Source organism: Crotalus tigris, unplaced genomic scaffold (assembly GCF_016545835.1).
Source record: "Crotalus tigris isolate CLP2741 ecotype Arizona unplaced genomic scaffold, ASM1654583v1 scf7180000018053.2689490, whole genome shotgun sequence".
NCBI classification, from domain to species: Eukaryota; Metazoa; Chordata; class Lepidosauria; order Squamata; family Viperidae; genus Crotalus; species Crotalus tigris.
Window position 1 is genome coordinate 704,193 of NW_024096796.1, and position 5,446 is coordinate 709,638.

The 5,446-nt window shown below is 38.7% G+C and overlaps 1 long non-coding RNA gene across 1 annotated transcript; it reads right to left on the reverse strand.

Moving 5' to 3' along the window:
* Positions 1-3,415: 3,415 nt before the first annotated feature.
* On the reverse strand, positions 3,416-4,888 carry LOC120309659. Its single transcript, XR_005557143.1, has 2 exons — positions 4,487-4,888; positions 3,416-3,534 (listed from the first exon to the last, which is right to left on the reverse strand). It is a non-coding gene; the product is annotated as an uncharacterized LOC120309659 (long non-coding RNA).
* Positions 4,889-5,446: the final 558 nt, after the last annotated feature.

A 5,446-nucleotide genomic window follows, 5' to 3' on the forward strand; every position in this document is an offset into this window, starting at 1 on the left:
CCCCCACCCCACCCCCGCTGCTTATAACAATGAAAACCTCAGACAGGAGGAAGAGCGCCACTGGGTGGGCAGCAGATGTCTTGCTCAGCTGTGGCTTGGGGGGCACTTTTTTCAGTGCCACTGTAACTTTGAACAGTCACTAAGCGAGGACTACTTGTACTTTATCACTTTTTTCCTTTTTGGGGGGGGGTCATCAGGTTTTTGACCCCTTGCTAGGCGACTGGTGGTACTCGGATGTTGCCATATCCTAAAAGTGGTACAATGGACGAAAAGGTTGAAAAGCTCTGATATAGAGAAAACCAGACAAGTTTGATTGTGTAACAAGTGCTGTTGCTTTGTTATGGAAGAGTTTGGTTTTTTAAAAGCAGCAGCAATGCTGGAAATAGTCTTGTCTCTTGTTAATGAGGGGAGGCATGCTGATGGGATTAGGCACAAGTTCTTAAATGACTAGCATCTGCAGTTAAATAATGCCTGCAGGTTTGCACAGGTATTGTATTTTGTTGCCTCTTCCTTATTAGGTTTGCCTTTAACCACTACATCTCAGCCTTGGCAATTTTAAGATGTGTGGACTTCAATTCTCAGAATTCTCCAGGCATTAGCCAGAATTGAAAAAACTGCATTAGAGAATGGCAGGGGAGGCATCTCTACTACTTCTAGTGAATTTCATTCTGTTAAAAATGACCAATATTTCTTCCTTTTCAGCAAGCAAGCAAGGGACTTTGTTCTGTGAATGGAATAGTTCCTTGAGTATGATAGGTATATGCAAACAGGGAATCTGAAGCTGGTCTCCACAAGTTCACAGGGAGATGCTTTTATTTCAGCCATAACACTCTCCCCATCTTTTAACATACAGTATATCTAAGGATTCAGTTAAGATTGAGTAATTTGTAATTTGTTGATTACTTACATTTAAAATATATATATTCCATTATTCATGCCCCCAAAGCAACAACCATCTATCTGTGCCCTAGTAAAAGCTTAATGGTAAAAGGTATCCACACAAAAAAGTTATTTTCTTCATATCCAACAATTCCTTTCTCAGAAAATCTGCCAAAAGCTGCTGATGGTAACAGCAGCAGAATTGCTCCCAGCTACTTTTAACAGGGCCTGAGATATATTTAAACTTTCTTTTTCCAACAGAGATATTACTATATAAAGAGAATATTTAAAAGTACACACTGCAGAATTAAAATTTTGCTATTCCAATTCAGATACACAGTGTTATTAAATTGTATGAGTTTAGAGCAGTTATTTCTTAAGCACAACAACATTAAACTGTATAGTTCCACACTTATTCCGTGAATTTCTTCACCAGAATAGTGGTAGAATCTTTTATTTCAACAGGTCTTGATCTTTAAGTTTTAAGAATTGCCAGTATGTGTTTCTTGAACCAATCTCTTTTAAGACCTAACAATTATTTTGAACTGGGTAGCCTTACTAATGGGATAGATTAAATTGAAAAAAGTTGACAGCTGTGATTGCATTTGAACAGTCCAGAAAAATATAGGCCAGAAGTATACAGCTTATCCCACATCATAACTGTAACCATAAGGATCCTTCAAAAGTTCTTTCCCAATTTTGATTGTTAATGTGACAGAAGAGAAAGTTTAGACAAGACATAATTATATAAAAGTAAAACGTCCCTTGAGTAAAGCTTGATTCCTAGAACCCATTTCATTTTTTTTTTGACAAGCATATGGAAATGTTTGGCCACTGTTTAATTTTCCAGTTTAGCCTACTGCTGGTATTTACTGGTATTTCCAGGTGATTTCCCATCCAAGAACTTATTAAGTACAATAATGTTTATTTTTCAAGATGTTAGCTAGATGCTGTCACAGTGAATTACTATTAATTTAGTCAAAATTATCTTTTCTTTCCCTAACCACTTTAAAAGTGCAGCCTTTGGCCAGAAGGTTGCATGCCTCTCAGGAAGGGATGAAAAACAAATCATTGGTTTCAGCATTACACTACATTTTGGAACTAGGTGGCTCTGGTCAAATTTAATAGTGATTTAGGTTGTCTTCATTTTCATCATACTATATGACTTACATTTATAGGTTGGGCTTATCTCCTCATAACTAGTTACCCATCAGAGACAATTTGTACTGTCTTAGTTGCAGAATTACAGGAAGGAGGCTAGAGGGTTTTTTTTTTTTTTTTTTTTTTTTACGTTTCAGACTAAAAGTAGTTAAAAGCCAGTGGTAGTCGAAACTCCTGTAAAGCAGTATATACTATGCTCAGTGGTATTCATATATTAGCTGTTTGTTGCACTAAATACTCATTATACTGTCACTTACTCTGGCTCTACTGTGCAAGACAGTGACAAAGCTTTTGTTGTGCTCTCAGGAGAGCTATTTTTAACTCTGAGTCATGTTTCTTGGCTCTTTCCCTGCCTATTAAAAATTAGAAGCACCATTAATTCCTACAAAAGCTACACCAATCATTCTACTTCAAGGTGTTCTTTTGCTTCGGTTTTCAATATTTAGAGCCCAGATACTGAAATCAATACAGTAGATCCTTTTATGATAAGGTAGTCTAATGCTCAGTGCACCTGATTTTTCAGCACCATATATGACTGATTGAGGGCTTAAAGTCATCCTCTCTCACAATGAAGCTTATTGTTTTATAAATTTTAAATACACATTATTATTATTATTAGTCTGTTCCACATGACTAGCTAAGTTGTAATGTATGAAAAAGCAGATATATTTATTACTTTATTACTCTCCTTTATAAATGACTCTATAACCTTTTCCAATTCTGGTGAGTTGAACTTTGGGTCACTCCATCATGGACTACTGTAGGGCCTGCACTTTTCTGTTGTTTGATACCTACCTGAAGCTGAGAGAGCTTTAGTATTTTTTGTGGAATGTGTGAAGCTTGTGAAGCTCTGCTGTACATGTTGTAGGATATGTTTGTGTTAGCTTTTTACAAGTTGAATTTGCCAGTCCAATTAGATATGGGAGAACAGATTTGCTGAGGAGAAAAGATTTGTTGAGGTTCTCATCACCTCTGGAATACCATCCTTTGTTATGTTGTTAATTGCGAAGTCGTGTCCGACCCCTCGCGACCCCATGGACAACATTCCTCCAGGTCTTCCTGTCCTCTACCATCCTTAGGGACTCCAGATTCAAGCCTTCTTAGTGATAGCCCTACTTTGGAACAGCTTATTCATGAATATCTGAATTACCTCCTCCTTTTTTATAGAGCTTAAAGTCATGTCTCTTGAGAAAGGCATTTGGAGATGAATAACATTATGCTACCCCCAAATGGTGGCACATCAAATTGTTTAATTATAATTGCACTGATTTATTTTAATCTTATTGTATTAATAATGCAAGTTACTAAGAGCTTTAGAAAACGGAGTGATATAAATGGTATAAACATGCAAACAAATAAGTCATTTACTCATTACCTAGGACCAAAACTCTTTTATCTTGAAAAATTAGAAAATGACCTTGTAACCAATGATAAGCCTAGGTAGCAAAGCTAAATTTCTAAATCTTCAAAATGGTGTTCATCTGAGGTCCAGACCTGGAAAATATAAAGATGAGTGTAAAAGTTATCTACAGTGAATGTTTCCTTAATATGAACATTACAGTTTAGTACAATAAAGTTTGACATGAATACAACTTACGAAAATTTCCTGCTTAGTAATCCCTAGCCTGATTGTGAGAATGCTGTAAATGACTACTGAAGAAAGAGGTTGGATGGATGGATGGAAGGAACTATAGCGTGCACAGGAAGGTTATTTATCACAGACAAAATTCACTTATTGTACACACATGCGAAATTCTATACAGATAGTTCTCAACGTATGACCACAATTGAGTCCAAAATTTATGTTGCTAAGTGAGAAATTTTTAAATGAGTTTTGCCCCATTTTACGATTTTTCTCACCACATCTGTTAAGTGAACCACTGCAGTTCTTAAATTAGTAATACGGTTGTTAAGTGAATCTGGTTTCCCCATTGACTTTGCTTGTCAGAAAGTTGCAAAAGGGGATCACATCACTCCAGGACACTCAACCATCATAAATGTGAGTCAGTTATCAAGCATCCAAATGTAAATTACATGACCATGGGGATGCTGCAATGGTCATAAATCACTTTTTTCAGTGCTGTTGTGACTTTGAACAGTCATTAAATGAACTGTTGTAAGTCTAGGACCACCTGTAATGGTAAGGAAGAAAGCTCAAACCAAAACAATCCCTCAAAGGTCTTCAAAACATAAAAATATTTAATTAAATTTTCTAAAATCTCTACTGGAAAATAAAGATCACAGCAATAAAGATATTTGGAGCATATTGTTTTCTACCACCTATTTCTACTTCATTCTGTAAAGCCGACATAAAATTACAACTAACACTTTCTTTTGCTGGAGTCCTGGAGCAGGCTTTGTTAAAATCACCCCATTTTGAATGGAAACGATTTATCTTCCGCTGCCATAAGAGGAAAACCAAATAAACTGAAATGATGAGCAGCACCTCTTTTCCCAAAGCCGAGTTGCGCGATCCGTCATCATCGTTCGCACTGGATAAATGTCGACCGGAGTTGAAGGAGAAGACATACGGAGGATACAAGCTCGGCCCAATTATAACACAGAACTAAGATTTGTAGCGCTCTAGTTTACTTCACTATTTCTTAACCTTGACAGCTTTAAGTTGTGCATACTTCAACTCCCAGAATTCCTCAGCCAGCGCATCTTTAAGGTCGCCAAGGTTGAGACATATTGATCTGCGCCGGGGTCTGCTGGCAGAGAAGTTGGACTGAGTACAGCGTGGGAGGGGAAGGGAAAGGTAACGTCATCCCCAGCTCACTTGAGTTGAAGCTCAGCCCAGAGTATGCATTCCAAAGAGGAGGTTTTTAAGAAGAGACTAGACCACGGGTAGGCAACCTTGCTCTTTTATGACTTGTGGACTTCAACTCCCAGAATTCCTGAGTCAGCATGCCTGTTTCAGGATGTCTGGGTATTGAAGTCCACAAGTCATAAAAGAGCCAAGGTTCCCTATCCCTGGACTTGTTACTTGTCTGAATTAATATAGGTTCTCTTGCTCGAGCAGGGGGCTGGACTAGAAGACCTCCAAGATCCCTTCCAGCTCTACCCTATCCTAATTATCGATCTGTGTAGCCGAGAGCAACTATGCCACAATTCCCCGCCTAAAGTGGCGCGCAGCAAAGGCGCCTCTTCCCAGCATCCTTGTCTAAAATGGCGTATATCCAGGGAGCCCTGACTAGCCTCGTCTGCAGCCATTTTCTACCCCGCTTTTGCCGTGCAGCCCACATTTAGCAAGAAGGGCACTCGCAAGGATGGACCGGCGAGGTAGTCACTGATTTAGGATGCGTGATCGCTAAACGCGCAATCCACATTCTGCAAGAAGGGCGGCCTTGTGAATCAGGCATTGAGGTTGGAGCCTAATGTGCTTAGCCTGCGACGCAGGAAGAGA